Source organism: Mesoplodon bidens (assembly GCF_964165515.1).
Source record: "Mesoplodon bidens genome assembly, contig: HAP1_SCAFFOLD_423, whole genome shotgun sequence".
NCBI classification, from domain to species: domain Eukaryota; kingdom Metazoa; phylum Chordata; class Mammalia; order Artiodactyla; family Ziphiidae; genus Mesoplodon; species Mesoplodon bidens.
In genome coordinates, this window is record NW_027672575.1 from 82,072 (window position 1) to 106,940 (window position 24,869).

At 42.0% G+C, this 24,869-nt stretch overlaps 1 pseudogene across 1 annotated transcript; it reads left to right on the forward strand.

The window, feature by feature from the left end:
- The first annotated feature begins 1,265 nt into the window (after nucleotides 1–1,265).
- On the forward strand, nucleotides 1,266–24,859 carry LOC308609983 (U3 small nucleolar RNA-associated protein 25 homolog; annotated as a pseudogene). Its single transcript has 11 exons — nucleotides 1,266–1,272; nucleotides 4,836–5,010; nucleotides 5,532–5,571; nucleotides 6,276–6,508; nucleotides 8,411–8,581; nucleotides 10,942–11,030; nucleotides 12,703–13,113; nucleotides 15,080–15,299; nucleotides 22,902–23,104; nucleotides 24,293–24,475; nucleotides 24,612–24,859. The product of its transcript is annotated as a U3 small nucleolar RNA-associated protein 25 homolog (transcript).
- The last annotated feature ends 10 nt before the right edge of the window (nucleotides 24,860–24,869 follow it).

A 24,869-nucleotide genomic window follows, 5' to 3' on the forward strand; every position in this document is an offset into this window, starting at 1 on the left:
ACCAAAGTCAAAATCAGGACACTGCTCTGTCCCAACAGGGAAACATATTTGAAATCAGGACTATGAACCCTCATGCTCATGGTACTTGTAACTTCTTGTTTGTCTCTTTTATCTGCAGGTCCAGTGACAACTTTCTTTGCCAGGGGAGATGGAAGTGGGCTGTTAGATTGGTGCTGAAGGGAAGAAGTTTGGAGGGAGGGCCCCAGGTGGGCAGCGTACTTCCAAGGGAGTTACTGAGCCTTCTTTTTCCTCCTCCTCCTCTTATACAGATCCAAGTTTGGAATAAAGAAAGCTGCTTCTCTGAGAACACTTACCAGTGCTCAGCTTGGTCCAAGGATAAGAAGAGAGTCAGAAACAAGTAATTCTGAACATGTTAGTGGAGAATTCTCCTAAAGTCCCAAGCCAAAGTCTGTTTCATTGTCTGGGTTGGAAAGTGAGATAGATTCATTTATGGATTTCTGCCAGCACTCTCAGGAAGAGGCTGGATGGCTTTGGGGTGTATACAGACATGTATGCATACATGTGGTGGAGGAGACTGTCTGATTTGAGGCATCTAGGAGGAGACAGATGTGTGGGTGCACACACACCTTCCCCAGAATCTTCCCAAATCAGTAGCTGAGGTGTCGGAGCTTTCATAATTAGAGAGTCATACCTTTGGATTATTTATGGCTCCCTGTCAACATATCTTGAATACATGTGCCCTTGTTACCACGTATATTATCACATAAATTTCAAAACTCAAACTTCCCCAGCATCTGATCTGTATCCTCAAATTGTGCTCCTTCCCCACCTTCCCATTCCTGCTCTGTTGAGAATCTCAGATAGACTCCCGTTTACTTTCTGTGGTTTGTATTAGGACATAGTTTGTCTTTTCAAATACATCACTATATGTCAAATAAGCTCTTTCCAATCATGTACACCATAATATTTGCAAGGGATTAAAACACATCAATTTGTGTAATTCCATGAGTTCATAATGATACTAAAAATTTAAAAAAAGTTGATTGGTCAACATTAGAAGATCCAGTGAATTGACTCCTTGTGTTGAAAATTAGTAAATGAAGGGAGAGAATCAAGCATTTCTTCTGCTTTTCCTATACAAACAGTACCACTGGGTAAGCAAAATTTAGGGGAAGGAAAAGCTTGCTTTCATAGAAATAGTCCAGCAAGTAAGTGAAGAAGAAATGATAGAATTAGAATATCACCTCATGATAGAATTAGAATGTGACCTCTAATGAATTAACGAATTTAGACATTGACTACCAATGACTGGTAACATCACAAAATGAAAGGCAACCAGATGGTATACGCCTCTTGATGGAAGTATAAAATATCAGCTATCATGAAATCTGATCAAAGTTCTAAATCCCACAATGTATTCGCGAGAAACACAGAGAATAGCAGAACATGTTCAACTAACAGTGTAAAAAAAAAAGACGACATTTATGAGACAATCAGAAATCTGAATACTGACTGGTTACATGATGATATTAAATAATTGTTATCATCTTTTTTTAGGTGAAATAGTGCCATTGTAGCTATGTTAAAGAAAGAACCCTTATCTTTTAGATATTTAGAAATAAATATTTACAGATAAAATAATACAATGTCTGGGATTTGCTTCAAAAATAATACAGGGGCGGGAGTTAGGGGTAGTGGGTGGGCATATAAATGAAACAAGATGGCCTTGCATTGAAGCCAAGGGATGGGAACATGGGAGTGCATTATACTCTTTTGTCTACTTTTGTATATACTTGAAATTTTCCAAAGAAAAAGTTTTTAATAAAGAAAAACTAACACTTTTCTGAATATTCTGACCATCTTGTCTTAAGGGACAGCCACCGCCCTCCCACCCCTTGAGATCGTTATCCTAGGGAGTCTCCCCGAATTGAAATACCCAAGTAACATTAATTCATCAGCCTCTCTTTACAAACTAGTATAAAAGATTATTTCCTGGATTGTTTTTACCCCTGAAAATACTGAGTCCCTGAGGGCAAAGGGCAAAGAAAACCCTGCAGGATGGAAAAGGAAGGGCTGAGCATGGGAAGAAGAAAGGGAAGAACAAATTTTGCCTTTATTACAATTTTCCCAGGGCCTTCACTAGTTGGCACATGCATCTTCTTTGTGTGGGTTTTACTAAGAGAACTTTCACTGGAGGCATGAAAAATATGTTTAAATTGCGAAGTCTCAGGTTAAAATTTCACAAAGCATCCCCTTTTATGTTGTCAAAGGCTAATATAAATATTTTCAGAAGCGGGCTCAGTGAGCCAATGATGAGACCACTTGGGTGGAGCTAGGGCACAGTTGTGTCTGAACCTGGGAACAGTCTAGACCTGTCCATAGGACTACAATGACATGGAAAGCAGGAGAGAGTAAAGAGTCACATCAAGTGCTCATGAGTATAGCTTTTTATAGCAGATCTCTGGAAGAACACCAAGAAACTGGTTGCCTCTGGGGAGGGAAGCTGGGGCACTTGGAATAGGGTGGGAGGAGAAAAAACATTGTAGGACTTTATCGTCATAGCCAGGTTATACTGTGGTTAGTGCCTTAGTATGTATGATGAGATTTGCAAGCAGCCTTTTGTTTACGTAAGTGACTGTACTTTTTATGTTGAAATGAGACAGGAGACAGATGTGTGTTTGTTTCTGGGTTCCTTGGCTGGGCCATCAGCTGGCACTACCTGCTGTTTGCATATTTTCTTGATCCTCCCTCCCCCTTGCCTCCCTGCCCCACCCTAAGCTCCCAGAATCTAATTAGGAGTAGATGGTCCCCAGAAGGAGAAAACTAGGATTTGAATAGTTGTAGTGTGACTTGTATAGGTGTGACATGGTATTGGACAAAGGTCCAGTTCTCTCACAGTCGTCTAATAGCAGAGGCAGTGAACACTATCTTTGATGGCTCCTATTTTACCTTAAATATTCAGGTGAATTCTGTGGTTTATGATTGACATTGTAAGTTACTATTAGAAACAAAGTGCCTCTGTGTTTATGCTGTGGTTTTTGTTTTGTTTTGTTTTTTCGGTACGCGGGCCTCTCACTGTTGTGGCCTCTCCAGTTGCGGAGCCTTGCGGAGCCCAGGCTCCGGACACGCAGGCTCAGCGGCTATGGCTCACGGGCTTAGCCGCTCCGCGGCATGTGGGATCTTCCCAGACCTGGGGCACGAACCCGGGTCCCCTGCATCGGCAGGCGGACTCTCAACCACTGCGCCACCAGGGAAGCCCTATCCTGTGGTTTTTAAGTATCCCTGCACACTCTGCCTGTCTCTAGAGTATTAAGTCCAGTTGCGCTGTTTTTTCCCTCTTTGTTTATTGAGGTTATTATTTACTTGCATTAAAATGTACCAATTTTAAAGGTACAGTTTGATTAATTTCGGTAATTGTATACAAGGTGTAACCACCACCACGACCCAGATATAGAAAAGTTACTTACCCTTTAAAAGTTTTCCATCCCAATTTGCCCCAATTCAGTTTTGAGACACTTTATTGAGTTTTACTGCTTTCTGTAACATCGACTCTCCGGGTGATTTAGGAAAGTCACTTTACCTCTCTGGATGTGTTTTTGCTTTTATAACATGAAAAGTGCCAGAACAAATTTGTTACCAAGGGCCCTTGCAATCCTTTCAGAAAATGAGGGGGTAGGGTAAAGGGCGGGAATCTCAGCCTTGCGTCCTCATTCTTCACATGGCACACGCATGTGGCAGATCCTAGTGGGAAAAGCCTGTGCTCGCATCAGAGAGAATTAGGTTTCCATCTCCTCTCTTGCTAGTGTGTATGTAACCTTTTGTAAGCATCAGCTTTCTCATCTCCAATATCAGGCTTATTAACAAGGCCTATTTGTTTACTGTTGTTGTGAGGATGAACTGAGATGCACCGGCAGCCTTAAATGTTAGTTGGTATTTGTATTATGGCATAATATAAAGGCACTGCATTCAACCATCTCAGTCACTACACGTTTATGCAGGCTGATTCTCACAGCCAAAACAGACGCACAAAGTACACCCACCCATTTACCCACCTGGGGAAGCCCGAAGCCTCCCTGCCTGCCTTCCTTACGGGGCTCAGAGAAAAGCTGCGCATGCGTGCACGTGCTTCCAAAGAGCCTCGCTAGGGGGCGGAATGGGAAACAGGAAGTTCTAACGCCTGTCGTACAAGCGCGACGTAAAGCGGGTCTGCTTTATGGCACCCTGCTTCCGCCGTAAAGCGCCGTTGGCAAGCCCGCGTGAGTGGGTTGACGAGACTACTTCCGGGTGCAAAACGCGATTCTTGGAGGTTGGCTGAATTGCCGTCTTCCCCATGGGCAAACGCGGGAGCCGGAGCCGGAGCCAGAGCCAGCTGCTCAGCTCCCTAACTAAAAAGCAGAAGAAGCAGAAATCCCTTAGATAAGGGATTTCGGCGAGGAGCATCCCTTCTATGACACGTATGGAGAGGCAAGGCTGGGACCGGCGCTGCCGGCGTCCTTTCCCGGTGGGAGCCCGCGTGTCCCCGCGTTTGGTCCGCCGGTGCCCCGGGGGTAGTGACAGGGCAGCTCCCGCCGCGTCCCACGCTGCCCCGGCGCCGGCCTAGCTCGCCCGGGGATCCTGACGGCTTCCCGCCTGAGATGGGGTTCTTCACCGGACTTCCTACCCTTTGTTGAGCCTGTAGTTTTATGCTAGACGGCACGCCTCCCGTGTGGCGACTGGGCGGAGATTTTATAAGCTTGTTTTCGTTTTATATGCTTTTAAAGAATTGCTTGGGGGCTTCCCTGGTGGCGCAGTGGTTAAGAATCCGCCTGGCAATGGAGGGGACAGGGGTTCGAGCCCTGGTCCAGGAAGATCCCACATGCCGCGGTGCAAGTAAGCCCGTGCGCCACAACTATTGAGCCTGCACTCTAGAGCCCGCGAGCCACAGCAGCTGAGCCAGGGTGGTGCAACTACTGATGCCCGCGAGCCTAGAGCCCCTGCTTTGCAACAAGAGAAGCCACCGCTCGCCGCAACTAGAGAAAGCCCGGGCGCAGCAACGAAGAGCCATAGCAGGCAAAAATAAATAAATTAAATAAGTTAAAAAAAATAGAATTGCTTGGGACCCTCGACATCACCTATGTATTCAGTGACCATGAGGAAACTAATGTTTGGGTAGTTGTGGGTTCCTCTATAAGTGTCCAGACTCTCAGTTATGATCTTAGTGCTCATCCCACCCCTTTGGGCTGCTTTATCAACAGTTAGAGGGATAATCTACTTAAGGAATTTGCTAGAAAAGGTGAACCCCGAGGGCTTGTATTTGCCAAAATTTCCCATCTTTTGGATGAGAGCCTGTTACTGTGTGACTGTAGTATTTGTCATGTGGTCTTGTTAGACCTTTTCATTCGTCTATTATTATCTATTTGGCATATCCTTACAAAACCTGTCCAAATGCATATGGAGTTTTTAACTTGACAATAGATATAATGTATTTATAACGGTATAGTCTGTCATGTTCATTTAAAGTTGTATCATTAGGCTTTTCCTAATTGCTACATACTAGCAGTTAAAGTTTAACATTGCCTGTTTCTTCTCAGGGTTTCCAGAAAGGAAGCAAAACCACAGACTTGTCAACTGGTAATGCTTTATACCTTCTTTATGATAGTAGATTCTGGACGGTTACTTTTAAGATTATATATGGTAATAATGTTTGGCTACATTTCCACTCTTTCTGATTTTAGATGTAAGCTATATTTTAGTAATATTGCTTAGTTTTAAGTGCAGATGTCTGTTAAGATGCCATTGTGATAACTAATATAGTATAGAGTAGGAAACTGTCCTGAGAGAGTAGCCTGTTAGAACCTGTTAAGGAGGCTTACCAGAGGGCTCTTGGTGAATCCTAAAAGGGAATGTTATGTTTGCTTAACATAAAATAGAGTGCAAAATCATCAAAGGTCTTATTTCATTACCACGGACTCAGAAATAAAGTACACTTTTTTGTTGTAAGTTTTCCTGTTGCTCCTTTAAAGGTGCCAAGTGGCTGACACATAGGTTAGATCGCCTTATAACCTAAAGCTCCATGTGTTTAGTTTGCTGTCTTCCCACGTAGAACATTAGCAGTTCAAAGAAGAGGAAGAGCTTCTAGAATCATAGCTAGATTAGCTGTTTTAAACAAATTTGGTGCTAGGTTTGGTTGAATAGATAGGATTGCATATTTGCAGAAAAGCTGGTTTTTATTTAGAAAAGTCTGAACTTGGTTCCACTGTGGGCCTGATGATAGTCGTGGGGTAGCAACAAGAACAATATAATTTTTGTTTTTAAAATCCCCATTTTCCTTTTAGTCAGAGGGTTTAGATACTTCCAAGTTCTGAAAGTGAAGCATAGAGTGAACCAGAACAAGTTTCTGGTTACAACAGACTACTTGCCACGTTAAAGGATGTTTCCAAGGAAGATGAGGAGGAGGAAGAGGAAGAAGACAGTGTTATAGATGAGACAGAAATGAATCTTGAAGACGGCGATAGTGACATTGTTGTGGAGGAAGAGACGGCAGTAGAGTCTACTGACATGCGGAAGAGTAAGTGTCTTTGATGTGGGTTTATCATCTTTGCAGGGACCACAGACAGATTGCCCCAGGGGCAGGGTGCCTTGTACCATAGAGCTGGGTGAAAGCACATGGATTCAAAGCAGAGATTCTTAACATTGTTGGGCTCTGTGATATCTTCAAGAATCTGATGAAAACACAGGACCCTCTGGCCATAAAAATGCAGAAATGACGTTTTTGCTTATGATTTCCAGGATTTCATCAATCCTACTTCAAATTCCCCTGATTGAGAGGAAAGGGAACATAATTCTGTTTTTGTAATGGTCTCAATTTATGAAAGAGATGATTGTTCCTGCCTTAGAGGAACCAAGTTTAGTGGAAGATAGACATAAAATATACAAAACTTTTCAAGCATCAAATCTGAATGGAACCGATAAATATAAGGTGTTAAAGAGGTGCAAAGTGGTCACATGCTGCCAGGGTACATGAGGGGAGGCTTCAGAGAAGAGCTGGGATTGAAAGCTTAAAGGAACTCTGTCTCACTCGAACATCTAGGTGACTATTTTTTTAAAAATTATTATTAATTTATTTATTTTTGGCTGCATTGTGTCTTTGTTGCGGTGCGCCGGCTTCTCACTGTGGTGGCTTCTCTTGTTGTGGCGCACGAGCTTAGTTGCTCTGCGGCATGTGGGATCTTCCCAGACTAGGGCTTGAAACCACGTCCCCTGCATTAGCAGGCGAATTCTTAACCACTGTGCCACCAGGGAAGTCCCCATAGGTGACTTTTTAATTTAACTTTAAAATCAACTTTATTGAAGTATGAATTACATTCAACAAGGTGTACCCATTTTAAGTATGTAATTTGATGAGTTTTGACAGATGTGTCTGTCTATATTGTCATCGCCAAAGTCAAGATACAGAACACTTCCAATACCTGCAAAAAGTTCCTTCTTGTCCTTTTACAGCCAGTTTCCCAGGCCTGGCATCAGGCAACCACTGACATGCTTTCTTTCACTATGTATTAGTGTTTTCTATTCTAGAAATTCATTTGAATGGAAGCACACAATAAGTACCCTTTTGCATGTGGCTTCTTTGGCTCCTCATGTTGTTGTGACTCATCCGTGTAGTTCATATTAGTAATTCATTTCTTTTTATTACTGGAATAGTAGTCCATTGTCTGAATATATCTGGGTAACTTTTTATATTCTGTTATCTTAATGCCTATTTGCCTTACTGTATTTTTGTCTCTACTTTAAGGTGTCACACACCATTCTTAGTATTTTCATTCATCACTTGTACTCGGATAAAAAAATCATTGCCTCAGACTTAGGGACTTTTTAAATTTTGTTGGTTTTCCATTTTTCTATCATGTTTTAGGTTTTTAAAAATGAAAAGTTTGGTTTTTTAAATTATAAAAGTAATATATATTTACTGTAAAAATTTAAGAGGGTAATATAGTTAACGTATATCTCCTCCACCCTGGGATGAACACCTTTAACATTTTATAGAACCTTCCAGGCTACTTTTTTATGGATATATGAGTGAATATATATTTGTGTGTATGTGCATAATGGCCTCATACATTTCTGTAAGTTACTTTTTTCTTTAATGATATAACGTGTGTAACTGTGGGTTCACATTAGCTTAATCACATAGTATATTCCATTGTAAATAATATGTGGTAATTTAATTAGTACCCCTTCGATAGAAATGACGAAATCATTTTTTCTAGTTATTTGTTATATCAACGCTGATTTGAACATCTTTACATGTACTAGGTCAGCAGTCAAGCTCGGTTTTGAAACTTATGTCTTCTACCTGAATTTGCTTAAAAGTAAATGATAGCCTAAGGAATTAGATTTCATTTGTCAACAGAAGTGTAATTATATTTATGAGTAGTAAATAATTTTACAAAATGTTTTATCAAAACTGCAGATGCGGCCTTACCTGCTGACCCTAAGGGAAAAGATGGGCACGGGCCACCTGGCACAGCAGAGGAATCCCCAGAGGAGTTTACAGATGCAAAACATGAGTCACTCTTTAGCCTAGAAACCAAGTTTCTCGAAGAGGAAAGAGGAGGCAACTGTTCTCTGAAAGCATCACAAGGTCAGAGCACAGCTCATGTTGTTTGAATTCAGCTGGTGCTTAGTATGGGTGGTTGTGGTCTAATACCTGTTAAATCTCTTGTTATTGGAATGAGCAGTAATAGAAACAGATAGTTTAGCAGCTAGATGTAGAGCTGGAAAGAAATGCTTCTCCGAGATCTTTTGTGTTTTTCAGGGTTAGGCAGTGTTGCGAGTGGGCGTGGCTGTTCATGAGGACAAACAGTTGAACAATGATAGCAGGGAAGGCCAGTTCCTCAAAGCTCACGATCCACAGCTGGGGTCAGGGGAAGACTTCTGATTTTCTTCCCCAAGCAGGGAAGGGAGAGAAAGAGGAGAAAAGTACTTTGCATTTTTCTGTCTATCCTTCACTTGCTCTTCCTTACTGGAGCAGTAATTTTACAGATTTGTGAGACCTGGCAGTGGCTAATCTGATTGGTCCTTATTACTAGGAAGCACCTCAGAAGCCAGAAAGCTCCACCCTGTCTCCCCAGTCTCTCTATTTTTGGCTGCATTGGGTCTTTGTGGCAGTGTGTGGGCTTCTCACGGTGGTGGCTTCTCTTGTTGTGGAGTGCAGGCTCTAGGCACGCGGGCTTCAGCAGTTGTGACACGCAGGCTCAGCAGTTGTGACACATGGGCTCAGTAGTTGTGGCTCACTGGCTCTAGAGCTCAGGCTCTGTAGTTGTGGTGCATGGGCTTAGTTGCTCCACGGCATTGGCAGGCGGATTCTTTTTTTTTTTTTTTTTTTTTGCGGTACGCGGGCCTCCCACTGTTGTGGCCTCTTCCGTTGTGGAGCACAGGCTCTGGACACGCAGGCTCAGTGGCCATGGCTCACAGGCCCAGCCGCTCTGCGGCATGTGGGATCTTCCCGGACCGGGGCACGAACCCGTGTCCCCTGCATCGGCAGGCGGACTCTCAACCACTGCACCACCAGGGAAGCCCGGCAGGCGGATTCTTAACCACTGTGCCACTGGGGAAGTCCCCATAGGCGACTGTTTAATTTAACTTTAAAATCAACTTTATTGAGGTATGAATTACATTCAACAAGGTGTACCCATTTTAAGTATATAATTCGATAAGTTTTGACAAATGTGTATATTTATATTGTCATCGCCAAAGTCAAGATACAGAACACTGGGCCATGCCTCTGTCCCCATGACTGTTACTTAGACAAGCCTGTGGTAGGCTGAGGCAGGGCTTTGCTGTCTCTCAGGTCCTGTGTCTTAGCCTGTGCCTGGGTGGGCACGTCAGGTTGGTCTCATTCTGGGTCCTGACTGCCTTTTTTGGTCCCAGTGCCATTCTTCAACCAGCGATGCCACTGAAGTTGAAATTTTAATCCTCATTTGGTTCTGTTAGCTATTCTAGACAAGAGGAAGAAGTAGCAGGTAGAATTTGGGCAAAAACCGCGTTCTGAACTCAAAAAAAGTTAAAAAAAAAACCCTGGAGGAAACATTAGGAGGCTTGACTATCCTAAAGTTTCTCTGGTTGTTTGGTCTGTACTGATATATTATCACCTAGAATTCTTATTTCCTATTGTTCACCTTTATCTTAGGTCTTAATATAAGGTGCACTGCATTTGAAGTTTTACTACCTGGGTCCCTGAATGGGTCATTTAACTTTGCTTCTTACATGAGTGGGGCTGGAAGAGAAGGTTGGGTGGCCAGTGCAGAGCACTGACCCTGCCATTTTGATCATTTGTTCACCTCAGTTGAGTGTTGAGCATTTACATTTGTCTTCCAGTGCAGGTTAAATCAGACGTGGTACCTGCCCTCAGGGATCTTGCAGTCTAGTTAGGTGAGGTAGGACATGCACATATATGTGTTGGTGTGGATAACTGAGGGCAGGGTGGGGCGCTTGAGAGAAAGTGATGACTGTCTATAGGGGACCAGAGATGGCTTCTTTGGAGCCAGAACTGTGCCTGACACAGTAGGCTCTTGGGAAATAGTTATTTATTGTGAGTCAGGGGGTAACATTCAACAGATACTATTTGGATATATAGAAATGCGGTGAACAAGAGGATAGAATTTTCAGTTAAAGGAAGGAAAGCCACAGTGGCAGAAGAATTTGAGAGCCATGTAATTCAAAAATTACATTAGAGAGGTAGGTTAGAGGTGTATGTTGAATTTCAGTCCAAGAAGTTTCTTCAAAGGTTTTTGAGGTGGGGAATAATGTGATTAAAGAAATGCTTTAGGGAGATGAACCTGTCAGAAACTTTTAAGCTCTGGACTGGGATAAATGATGGGGAAAGTTGATGGGGAAAAAGATGAGTTAACATCATGAAAACAGGATGTCATTCACAGGGGAAGACTGGAAAATCCCTGTCATTTGCCCTAAGTGTTCTAATATTCTTTATTTCTGAATTAGATCCATTTGCACAACATGTAAACAAAGAACTGAAAGAAAAAGAAATCCAGGCTGTTGCCACAAATCCCAAAACTACCCACCAGCTAAAAGTAAGCAGTGGTCTTGGGTTTTAGTGGTCTCCCTGAATGTATGATACACACCCGTGGCAGATGGCTTGATAGGGAGCAAGATAGAGGAAGACTGGAAGAGCCCAGTAAGGCACAGGCATAGCTAGAAAAGGCACTGGGAAGCTGGAAGGTGGGGACCAATAAGATAAGAATGCTTTGGAGACAGGTACACCAGGGTTTAGACCAACGTCTGCAAGGGGCTATCTCATGACCTAAGGCAAGTTAATCTACCTTTTTAATCTTCACTGTTCTCATCTGTTAGAGGGGGACAGTAATGCCTGCATCAAAATAAAGTAATTTAGTTTACTGGAAGACATGTACAAAGTGTTCAGTCAGACAGTAGCTACTGCTGTTCATTTGTTTGAAATATCTGAGATAAGTTCACACCTAAATTATTCAGTATGGAGCAGTTTTTGCTTCTTTTTTCGGTGATTTTTTTTTTCACCACTGATGCTATTCATAAGAATTGGTCATCCTTGTTTCATTGAAATTTTTATTGAGGTAATAATTATAGATGCAGTTGTAAGAAATAATACAAGGGTATCCCATGTGCCCTTTGCCCGGTTTCCCCCAATGGTACCATCTTACAAAACTGTAGTACAATATCACAAGTAGGAAATTTCCACTGATACAACCTACCTGTCTTATTCAGATTTCCTCACTTTTGCTCCTGCTCCTTTGTGTTATTTAGTTCTATACTGTTTTATCACGTGTAGGTTGCCCTGGCCACCACCACAGTCAACATACAGAGCATTTCCAGCACCATCAAGATCCCTCCTCTTCCCTGGTGCCATTTTATAACCACACCCACCTCCCTTCCCCCATTCCTAACCCTTGGTAACCGCTAATCTGTTCTCCATTTCTATAATTTTGTTATTTCAAAAGCGTTATATAAATAAAATCATACAGGTTGGCTTTTTTTCACGCAGCATAATTCCTTGGAGATTCATCCCAGTTGTTGGCATATATCAATAGTTAATTCTTTTTTATTGCAGAGGTCATCCTTTCTTTATTGCTAAGATCAGCAGTTTTGTGACAGTGCAAAAATTCCCAAACTGGTATTCCACAAAATACTATTCTTTTCAATTCTAATATATGTCTCCCCCCAAAAAAAAAAATCCAAAACAACAACAAAAACCTTGTTCCACGTCCAAGTAAATTTGGAAAACTCTGGGTCAAACGAAGTGGAACGGAGTCCTTGTTACAGGACTCAGCAGAACCTTTAGTGTCCGATCTGCATGTGACTCTCCCTGAGGGGGATTAGGTTTTGTGGTGGTTACCGAAGTTATTTGACCGTTGGGCCCCCTTTTCTTTTGTCTAGAGTAAATTTTGACTTCCTACAGTGTGGTCCACAGGACAGTTTGTGACCCACTGATCTAGTGAAGAGCTCACAAGGTTTCTAAAGTCAGAAACCTTGGGGTCTAACCCTTAGTTCTGTTCTCCTGTTTGTCTGAATCCTATAACCTCTGAACCTCAGCATTTCCTAAACTGCAAGAAGAGCATTATAGTGTTTAGCTTGTAAGGTTGTTGTGAGGATAAAGTGAGAGGATCTGTAAAAGGATCTGTGAAAGGCCTTGGTAAATTATAAAGCACTATATGAATGTAAGGTAGTATAATTCATTTCTAACTTAGTTCTTGATCATTTCTCCCACAGTGGCCCATCCTGGGCCAGCTTGCCTTTTCATCCAGGTTTCAACAGTTGGAAACCTTTAAACCCCCAAAGGACATTGACTTAAAGTCACTTCATCTCCAGAAGCCTCTGGAATCCACCTGGATCAAGACCAACAGCCAGTTCCTCTCTGGTCCCCCAAATTCAAGTAGCCCCTTCACACCCCTCCAGAAAGAGCTCTTCTTAATTATGAATTCTTACCGGGACCTGTTCTACCCAGAAAGGACTGCCCTGAAGAAAGGGGAAGAGATCCGCCACGTGTACTGCCTGCATGTGATAAATCACGTTCTCAAAGCCAATGCCCAGGTGCTTGCCAACAACAGCAGATGCCGAAGCCAGAAACTTGGGTTGGGTGATGATGATGACTTCAGGGACCAAGGGCTAACGAGGCCCAAGGTGAGTGGCAGCAGCAGAACTTTGCCCTCAGGGAGGCTGTAAGGCTCTAACATATGGGTCCTGGCACTTAGCAGGTTCTCAGACGGTTTAATGATTGGAATCATGAATGAGTCCAAGAATGAGCATATTAGATAGGCCAGGTAATGTCACAGCAGTGCTGCAGACAGCTCAGTGGACCGTCTCTAACAGCAGATGTAACTGGAAAGTGGAGTAGGAGGTACCTCCATGATAATTCTCTCCTTAAAGATAAACCCTGATCCTACATAAGTAACACTCCACTATAAATGTCTTCTTTGTGATTGTCAGAGCTGGATGGGACCTTAAGGAGCCTTTTATTCAATCCCTACATATTACACCTGTGGACAGAGACCCAGATTCGTAGAGGACCTTGCTAAAGAGAACCAGAGAAAAAGTAGCAGAGATAGGACTAGAACCAAGGATTCTCTTCACTAAGCCACATAAATATGTAAACCTTGGAAAACAAAATCCCTGTTTTGGCATTGTATCCTTATTACTGCTTAAAGTGATGATTACATTTATGTGGCTCATAAGCCTAAGCTCCAGTGGACTGGGAGCTTACGTCGTTGAATTCTGTCTACATTTTTCATGATGTGCTGGAGCTAGATACTGTGCCACCCATACCCCCTTACCCCTTAGCCTCTGTGTCTATATTGAAGAAGCCTCATCTTCTTAGATTCTTCTCATTGGGCTTAATAGGATTTTAGGATTTTGATACTGATATGGCTCTTAGAGATTTCTTAGTCCAACCCTCTTGTTTGATAGTTGGGGAAACCAAAGCCTAGACACTTACTTAGTGTGACAGCCGGGACAGTAACTTGGCCCTCTTCAAAACTGATCCATCATCCCTGCACTGTACCAAACTGAATCACTACACCCCTCTGGCTGTGCTGGTTGCCTTTCTGAGAAACTATCTCAGAATCTTGAACATCAGGATAATAAGATTATCTGTTTCCATTTAGAATTGCAAAATAGAATATGAGGTAGATTACCCATGAATCACATTCAGAATTTGGTGAACTGCCTGATCTGACTGGGGTTATATCCATTGACTGTATTGTTTACACAAGGGTAGTTAGAAGGTAATCATTTGTTAAGCATCTTCTGTTTTTTTCCTCAACAGTTAAAATTGAGCACTTTTGGAAATGTTTGGAAAACTGAATCCTATATTTCCCATTGAAATATCATCTTATTTCAGAAATCCTTTATCATCATTTCTGAAAAATGTACTAGGAAATGTACTAGAAAAGTAATGATGCTTTAGTCCTTTCCTTACTAACTTTATTCTCTACTTAATACATCTAATTCATTTGTTCAGCATATTCCTTGGGTCTTACGGATCAAAATACTGAACTAAGTTCTGTGGGAGACAGAAATGAGTAACATTTCTTGTCCTCAAAGAGCTTTGTGTGTTTATGCCCTTGGGTTTTTGCTAATGGACACCTCTGTTAACGGCATTGACTTACCTCAAAGAGTATTTCTGGGCTTCCCTGGTGGCGCAGTGGTTGAGAGTCCGCCTGCCGATGCAGGGGACACGGGTTCGTGCCCCAGTCCAGGAAGATCCCACATGCCGCGGAGCGGCTGGGCCCGTGAGCCATGGCCGCTGAGCCTGCGCGTCCGGAGCCTGTGCTCCACAGCGGGAGAGGCCACAACAGTGAGAGGCCCGTGTACCGCAAAAAAAAAAAAAAATTCTACATTCTGCTTAAGAATTAACCCCTCCCCCACCCCAAGGAGCCATGAGATTGAAGTCCATAGGACATGGTGCTGTGGGTCGGAAAGATGCTCAGTCTTCAGTACTGAGCCAGGTCCTATGTAAAGGGGGTGACACGGATGTGGTCCTTGGCTAGGGGCTGTGGAACGGAGGGCTCCTTAGGTCCCCAGCAGGCTCACCTCGAGCTGTCCTTCCTTCCCCTTGCCCCTCCAAGGCTGCCCATCACTCCCTCCACAGGTGCCGATAGTGGTGCCATTCCGGGAAGCTGCTTTGCGGGTGGTACAGCTCTTCATCAGTCTTCTTGAGGGCGACAGCAAGAAGAAAATAATTGTAAGCAACAAAAAGAGGTTTAATGGAGAGTATGGCTCAGATCCCAAGGAGAGACCACCCAACCTGAAGAGGCCTGAGGATTATGAAGCTGTATTTGTCAGCAACATCGATGACCACTTCAGGACTGGTAATTCCTCCTTGTCAAAACTGAGACCCTGAGGGACCTGAGGTGTGAGGTGCACATAGCTGGAAGCTAGAAGCCTGGAATTAGGCATTCTTTCAGAGGGTCACTGTCTCAGCCTCCTAGCAGAACCAGGACGCATTTGAGACCACTCGTCTGCCAGGGGAGAGTCTTGCCTTGGCTAATGGGGTACATACTTGGCTAATGGGATGGAGTGTCTGTGAAGGCATGTATGAAAGGCACCTGCATGTTTATAACAAATGTCTCAGCATGCCTATAGCTGGTAGCTCACAGTCAATGCTACAGGGCTTCTTGGGGGAGTTGGAGCTGATGGGGCTGGGTGGGTCAGTCTGGGGAAGATGAATAAACTAGAGCATCTGTACGTAATGGACTTCCCTCCTGCCTGCCATGTGGAGTGCCCACACCTGAATTATCTCCACTCTGGACTTACTGACTCCCACCCAGCTTTGCACATTTTTGCTTGTTTGTCATTCAGCTCCCATGTACTTGGTTGCTTGTTCATTGAAAAAGTTCCTGGAAAATATTTATTAGTCACGTATGCCCATTTACCACTTATTAAGCATCTACTATGTGCCAGGCACTGTTAAGCTGGAGATATGGAATTAAAAGTTACTGTTAAGCAAGTCCAGCCTTAAGACAAATCAGACAGTATGGGATGAGATGTCTTACGGTTAGAGGATAGTGGGTGTTCTAGTTAAAAGTATTTAAAGCAAATATCCTTACTCAAAATGGGCTCAGGACTGTTAGGGAAGGCCTTCTGTTGGAGGTACCATCCATACTAAGTTGAAACCTGAGTCAGATTTAGCCAGGTACAAAGTGGAGCGATGAGAGTGGAAGAAAAAGTTTCAGACAGGAAATGGCAAGTGTGGAGGCATCAGGGTGAATAAACCGGCATGACTTAGGATTCAGAGGCTTTAGCATGGCCAGAGTGTGCAGTGCAAGGGGATTAGAGCTTATGGTTAGTTTTAAACATATGCAGGCGGCCAACAAGGAGCTGATAAATCAGTCTTTTGTTTAATTGATATATAATTGACATATTAGTTTCAGGTGTACAACATAGTGATTCAATGTCTATATACCTTACAAACTTATCGCAGCAATAAGTAAAGTTACCGTTTGTCACCATACAAAGTTAATGCAATATTATTGACTATATTCCCCATGGCATACATTGGATCCCTGTGACCTGTTCACTTTATAACTGGAAGTTTTATACCTCCTGATCTCCCCCATCCATTTTGCCCACCCTCCAACCCCGCCCTCCCTGCTGGCAACCACCAGTCTGTTCTCTGTATCTATCCGTCTGGTTTTTTGTTTTTTAGATTCCACATATAAGTGAAGTCACATGCTGTGGATATTTGTCTTTGTCTGACTTATTTCACTTACTGTGATACCCTCAAGGTCTATCCTTGTTGTCGCAGATGGCAAGATTTCATTCATTTATGGCTGAGTAATATTCCATTGTGTGTGTGTGTGTGTGTGTGTGTGTGTGTGTACCCACCACATCTTTATCCATTTGTCATCTGTGGACACTTAGGCTGCTTCCATATTCCATATTTTGGCTATTATAAATGTTTCACTGAACGTAGGAGTGCATATATCTTTTTGAATTAGTGGGTTTTTTCTTTGGATAAACACCCAGAAGTTGAATTGCTCAATTGTATGGTGATTCTATTTTTAATTTTTGAAGAACATCCATACTGTTTTCCATAGTGGCCGCACCAATTTACATTTCCACTAACAATGCACACGGGTTCCCTTTTCTCCACATCTTTGCCAGCATTTGTTATTTCTTGTCTTTTGGATAAGACCTATTCTGACAGGTTTGAGGTGATATCTCATTGTGGTTTTTTTTCTCTCTGTGCTTTGGTTAATAGCAACTTATAATACATGGTGGCTGTAAGAATTTATAACTCCAAAATCACAGCCTATCATTTTATATTATTTCATTTTGATCACAGCACTTACTAGCCACCTGATACATTCTTCTTTTTTTTTTAAATTGGAGTAGGTATAGTTGATTTACAATGTTGTGCTCATTTCTGCTGTATGGCAGTGACTCAGTTATACACATATATACATCCTTTTTTATATTCTTTTGCATTACGACATATCCCAGGAGATTGGATATAGTTCCCTGTGCTATACAGTAGGACCTTGTTGTTTACCCATTCTAAAGGTAATAGTTTGCATCAACTAACCCCAGACTCTCAGTCCATCCCTTTCCCCACCCCTGACCTTGGCAACCACAGGTCTGTGAGTCTGTTTCTGTTTTGTAGATAGGTTCATTTGTGCCATATTTTAGATTTCATATATACGTGATATCATATGGTATTTGTCTTTCTCTTTGACAGACTCCTCTTAGTATGATAATCTGTAGTTGCATCCATGTTGCTGCCAAATGGCATTATTTTGTTCATGTTTATGACTGAGTAGTATTCCATTGTATATATGTATCACATCTTTATCCATTCATCTGTCAATGGACATTTAGGTTGTTTCCATGTCTTGGCTATTGTGAATAGTGCTTCTGTGAACATAGGGGTGCATGTATCTTTTTGAATTATAGTTTTGTCCAGATATATGCCCAGGAGTGGGATTGCTGGATCATATGGTAATTATATTTTTAGTTTTCCAAGGAAACTCCATACTGTTTTCCATAGTGACTGCACCAACTTACATTCCCACCAACAGTGTAGGAGGGTTCCCTTCTCTCCACACCCTCTCCAGCATTTGTTATTTGTAGACATTTTAATGATGGCCATTCTGACCAGTGTGAGATGGTACCTCATTGTAGTTTTGATTTCTCATTGTGATTTTGATTTGCATTTTCCTGATGACTGATGTTGAGCATCTCTACATTTGACTGTTGGCTATCAGTACGACTTCTTTGGAAAAATGTCTATTCAGGTCCTCTGCTTTTTTTTTTTTTTTTTTTTTTTGCTGTACGCGGGCCTCTCACTGTTGTGGCCTCTCCCGTTGCAGAGCACGGGCTCTGGACGTGCAGGCTCAGCGGCCATGGCTCATGTGCCCAGCCACTCCACGGCATGTGGGATCCCCCCGGACCGGGGCACGACCCCGTGTCTCCTGCATCGGCAGGTGGATTCTCAACCACTGCGCCACCAGGGAAGCCCCCTCTGCTATTTTTTAATTGGATTGTTTGGGGGGTTTTTTTTGCGGTTTTTTTTTTTTTTTGCAGTACGCGGGCCTCTCACTGTTTTGGCCTCTCCCATTGCGGAGCGCAGGCTCCGGACACGCAGGCTCAGCGGCCATGGCTCATGGGCCTAGCCGCTCCGCGGCACGTGGGATCTTTCCGGACCAGGGCACGAACCCATATCCCCTGCATCGGCAGGCGGACTCTCAACCACTGTGCCACCAGGGAAGCCCTGTTTGGGGTTTTTTGATAATGAGTTACATGAGTTCTTTATATATTTTGGATCTTAACCCCTTACTAGATTTGCAAATATCCTCTCCCATTCAGTAGATTGCCTTTTTGTTTCATTGATGGTTTCCATCGCTGTGCACAAGCTTTTTAGTTTGATGTAGTCCCATTTGTTTATTTTTGGTTTCATTGCCCTTGCCTGTGGAGTCAGATCCAAAAAAATATTGCTGAGACTGTTGTCAGGGAAGTTACTGCCTATGTTTTCTTCTGGGAGTTCTGTGGTTTTCAGGTCTTATGTTCAAGTCTTTAATCCATTTTGAGTTGATTTTTGTAGATGGTGTAAGCTAGTGGTCCAGTTTCATTCTTTTGCATGTAGCTGTCTAGTTTTCCCATCACCATTTGTTGATGAGACTGTCTTTTCTGCATTGTATATTCTTGTCTCCTTTGTCATAGATGAAGTGACCATATAAATATGGATTTATTTCTGGGCTCTCTGTTCTGTTGATCTGTGTCTGTTTTTGTGCTATTACCGTACAATTTTGATTACTGTAGACTTGTAGTGTAGTTTAAAATCAGGGAGTGTTATACCTTCAGCTTTGTTCTTCTTTCTCATAATCAGTTTGGCTATTCAGGATCCTTTGCACAAATCCCCAGGATCCTCTGTACAAATTTTAGGATTATTCTAGTTTTATGAAAAATGTCATGGGTATTTTGATAAGGATTGCATTAAATCTGTAGATTTCTTTGGGTAGTATGGACTTTGTTTTTGAATTTTATTTATTTCTTTATACAGCAGGTTCTTATTAGTTATCCATTTAATACATATTAGTATATACATGTCAGTCCCAATCTCCCAATTCATCACACCCCCACCCCCACCCCCACTTTCCCCCCTTGGTGTCCAGTATGGACATTTTAACAGTACTAAGTCTTCCCATCTATGAGCATGGTGTATTTTTTCATGTTTCTGTCATCTTTAATTTCTTTCATCAATACCTTGTAGTTTTCCAAGTACAAGTTTTTTACCTTCTTGGTTAGATTTTTTCTAGGTAGTTTATTCTTTTTGATGCTATTGTAAATGGATTGTTTTCTTAATTTCTAATAGTTCATTATTAATGTATATAAACACAACAGATTTTTGTTAATTTTGTATCCTGCAACATTACTAAATTTATTTATTAGTTCTGACAGTTTTTTGGTGGAGTCTTTAGGGTTTTCTCCATAAAGTATCATGTCATCTGCAAATAGTCAGTTTTGCTTCCTCCTTTCCAATTTGGGTATCCTTTATTTCTTTTTCTTGCCTAGTTGCTGTGGCTAGGATTTCCAATAATATGTTGAATAAAAGTGGCAGAAGTGTGCATCCTTGTCTTCTTCCTGATTTTAGAGGAAATGCTTTCAGCTTTTCACCACTGAATATGATGTTAGCTGTGGGTTTATCGTATATGCCTTTGCTAGGTTGAGATACGTTCCCTCTATACCCACTTTGTCAACCCATCCTTGCATCCCTGGAATAAATTCTACTTGATTATAGTGTATGGTCCTTTTAATGTATTGTTGGATTCAGTTTGCTAATAATTTGTCAAGGATTTTTGCATCTGTGTTTATCAGGCATAGTAGCCTGTACATTTCTTTTTTTGTGGTGTTTCAGTATCAGGGTTATGTTGGCCTCATAAAATGAGTTTGGAAGTGTTTCCGCCTCTTCAGTTTTTTGAAATATGTTTGAGAAGGATAGGTATTAAATCTTCTTTAAGTATTTCGTAGAATTCACCATGAAGCTCTCTGGTCCTGGTCTTTTGTTTTTGGGGAGCTTTTTGATTACTGATTCAATCACATTACTAGTAATTGATCTATTCACATTTTTTCTTCATGATTCAGTTTTAGAAGATTGTGTGTTTCTCGGAATTTATGTATTTCTTCTAGGTTATCTGACTTGTTGGTGTATAATTGTTCGTAGTAGTCTCTTATGATACTTTGTATTTCTGTAGTGTCAGTTATAGGTTCTCTTTCATTTCTGATTTTATTTGGGCCCCTTCTCTTTTTTTCTTATTGAGTCTGACTAAAGGTTTGTTAATTTTGTTTATCTTTTCACAGAACCAGCTCTTAGTTTCATTGATCTTTTTTTTGTCTCCATTTCATTTATTCAGTATTTCTCATCTGACTTCTATTATTTCCTTCCTTCTTTGTTGGAAGTTTTTTCCTTTCAGCATATTTGAACATATCATGCCATCTCCTTCTGGACCACAAAGTTTCTGATGAAAAATCAGCTGATATTCTTATGGGGATTCCCTTGTCTGTAATTAGTTGTTTTTCTCTTGCTGCTTAAGATTCCCTCTTTACCTTTGACTTTTAACGTATTAATTATAATGTGTCTTGGTATGAATCTCCTTGGGTTCATTTTGTTTGGGACTCTTGGTTCTTGCTGGACCTGAATGTCTGTTTCCTTCACCAGGTTAGGGACATTTTTAGCCATTATTTCTTCAGATAAGTTTTCTGCCCCTTTCTTTCTCTGTCCTCCTTCTGGGACCCCTATAATGTGGGTGTTAGTGCCCCTTTCTCTCTCTTCTTCTGCGACCCCTTAACACCGATGATAGTACACTTGATGTTGTCCCACAGTTCCCTTAAACTGTCCTCATATTTTAAAAATATTTTTTCTCTTTGCTGTTCTGTTGGGGTGATTTCTGCTACCTTGTCTGCCAGGTCACTGATCTGTTCTTTTCTACCATCTAGTCTGCTGTTGATTCCCTCTAGTGTATTTTTCAGTTCAATTATTATAATCTTCAGCTGTGTGAGTTCTGTTTAGAACTTGCTTATATTCTGTCTCTTTCTTGAGTTTCTCACTGTGTTCGTTCATTCATCTTCCAAGTTTGGTGAGCATCTTTAGGACTATGACTTTGAATTCTTTATCGGATAAATCACTTACATCTGTTTCATTAAATATTTTTTCTGGGGTTTTATCTTGTTCCTTCATTTGGAACATGTTCCTCTGCTTCCTCATTTTGCTTGACTCTCTGTCTTTGTTTCTGTGTATTATGCAAAACAGTTACTGCCCCGTCTTGAAGGAGTGGCCCTGTGTGGGAGATGAACTGTATTTTTAACTTTTTCCTAGTTCTTGGTCATCTTATAAACTCTCTCTGTTTGTTTCACTCCCATGGAGTCTAGAAATGCAGTCCCACCCCCATCTGCCTGAGCCTGGTGCTCAAGGAGTGTCCCCTGTGTGGGCTACATGCGATTGTTGCCTCAGGTCATGTCCCGCGAGTGGCATGAGATGGGGTAGGCGTGGCTGCTCGTTGTCCATGTTTGTCAGTGCTGCACACAGGCAGTGCAGGGCCGTGGGGTAGGGGGTACTCACCCACCACCACTGTTAGCAACTTAGAGTGAGAGTGCAAAAAAGTGGCACCCACCAGTGCCATCAAGGTAGAGGGAATTTGTAAAAATGGCATCTGCCAGCATTCTGTCCCCAGAGAGAGTCCCAGCCAACTTCTGCCCCTCTGGTAGATGCTTTAAGATTAGCAAGTGAATCTCCTTCACATATGATCTGGGCTCTTTACAGACTGCTACTTGTTGCTTAGGAAAGAGATGTGGGCAGGAAATATAAATTTTTGTGATGATAATGTTAAAGCCATAATTAGTGAATATACTTATCCAAAGCTTTATGTAGAGTGAAAGAGAACTTGTGGGTGAATCCAGGGATTTGTTGAAGAGCTCTTTGAATATGGAAAAATAGATAAGAACCAGGTCAGTAATAGAAGTAAGTGTTAAAGTGATAGAAACCACCAGTAAGGAAAAGAACATTTCAAGGAGGGTGTGCTTATGCATTCGTGACAAGAAACACTAAAGTGCCATTGAATTGGTAACTGAGAGCTGTTGGTGACCTTGGCAAGAGTCATTTCAGTGGTGTCCTGAGACTCAGAGGCAGATTGCAGTACATTAAGGAGTCAGTGGGAGATTTTAAAGTAGAGATAATTTTTTGGAAGGTTTGCCAGTGAAGGAAAAGAAGAGGGTGGGAGCTAGAAGGGACCGTAGATGCAAAGGAGGGATGATGATGATGACGATGATGATTTTAATAATTAAAGCAGTTTGAGCACAATTACATGCAAAGGGGAAGATGTGGAAGGTACAAGGGGAGGCTGCAGTTGGAGAGGGTGGAAGCTAATGGCTTGGTGGTGACTCATGAACTGATGTGTGCTTGGCTGTTTTGTGTATAGGGGTGGCAATACTGCAGAGAAGCATCTGACTTTATGCCCCCTTCTATTCGTCAGACATCCTCATTGCCTCCCCCCTGGGCTTGAGGACCATCATTGGTGGAGAAGGAGAGAAGAAGAGAGATTTTGACTTTCTGTCTTGTATTGAGCTTCTCATCATTGATCAAGCTGACATTTACCTGATGCAGAACTGGGAGCATGTCTTGGTAATGCTGGTCATTAACATTTAGAGACAAGAAGCTCAGTGGTTTGAGTCTGAAATGGTTATTAAAGTCCAGATTAAAACTCAGCTTGGAAATGGAAATATTCCACATTTTCCAATTTGAAAACGGGAAATGTTGTCCCCTCTTCTACCCACAAGTTGGTCAGTAAAGTATCCAGAAAGATTAAAATTCTTGTCAACATTTTCAAATCTCCAGAAAAGATTTCTTCCCCTTAAAAGTTGCTTCTAGTAATAGACCAGTTTAGTGTGGTTGGTTGGTTGGTTGGTTGGTTGGTTGGTTGGTTGACTGATTGAAATCCCTCCTCACCAGGAATGTTTTTATCTAAAATAGTTCCTCCTATTTATGCTCGTTCTCTTTTGTTTGGTCTTCAGTGGAGATGGGAAAACATTGCTCATGATTTCTTAATTTGTGATGTTTTACAGAGAAACGTAAGATGTTTTTGTCCCCCTACTGTAATTTGTAGTATAATTTTTTTCTCCCTCTCAACATACTCTGCAATGTTTTGGGGTTTAGGATTGTGCTTTGGAACAATCCTCATCACAGAACTATAGGTTTATTTTTATAAGGCATGTGAGCATTTACCTTTTCTACAACCCCAGGACTTGGAGTAAGTTTGGGACAGATAAAGGGGAGTCCTTATTTATAAAGTAGGGAATAAACTTATGGTACTTGTGACCCTTCAATATACATTACAAGGTAAAAATATGATTAAAATAGAACAGGCATGTCGATGGTTGAGTCATCTTTATTTTGAGCAAAAGGCACATGTAGTCACTCAGGGAATTTTCTAACGTTTTGGGAACCAAGTCATGGAAGGACAGCAGCTCTGTTTTCCGTGTCATTTCCCTTCTTGTCCAAGTCCGGAACTGAGTTGCTTACAGAGTGACCAGAGTGGCATTTCAGAATTTCCTTGAAAAGAAATATTCTGTATAGGTCGCATCTTGATCCTTTTTGAGAGATCCACAAGGTGGCCAGTTTGAGCTTTTCTTCTTGTTCGCTTGACTCTGGGCAAGTCACTCACCCATCTGAGCCTGTTTTCTTGCTGTAATTTGGGAGATGATAGTATCTACTTCATGGGGTTAAATAAGATGATGGGCTTATAGAGAGGTTAGCAACGCCCAGCAGGTAAGTGTTCAATAAGTATTAATGGAGTATTACTTCTGCTCAAAGCAGTTGATGAGCCACATGAACCTACTGCCCTTGGACTCACATGGGGTGGACTTTTCTCGAGTGCGCATGTGGAACCTCAATAATCGGTCCAAGTACTATCGTCAGACGCTGCTGTTTGGGGCCCTGCAGGATGCCCAGATCAACTCTGTGTTCAACAAGTACTGCGTCAATGTGCAAGGCCAGGTGGGTTCTCTCCTTCTTTCTCTGAATTTTCATGAAGTATTGTGTATTGTTTGGGTCATGAGGCAGAAGGAGAGGACAGCATTTGGTCAACAATGGGGATAGCTCACTTCCTAATGTTCTCACTGACACCTGGCAGGTGGCTGTGAGGAACGTCCCGATGACAGGCTGCATCAGTCATGTCCTGGTGCAGCTCCCACATGTCTTCCCGAGGATGGAACCTGAAAACCTAGCTTCAGTGATTGATGCCAGGTACCCTCCCCTGTCCCATTGGATCCCTGGGGGTCACAGAGAGGGATTTTACTTGGGCATTCAAATTTAGAATTGTATTCCACGTTGGCTTTCTTAGTTACTGTTTACGAAATGAAATGAGATAACTGAATCCAATCATGCCATT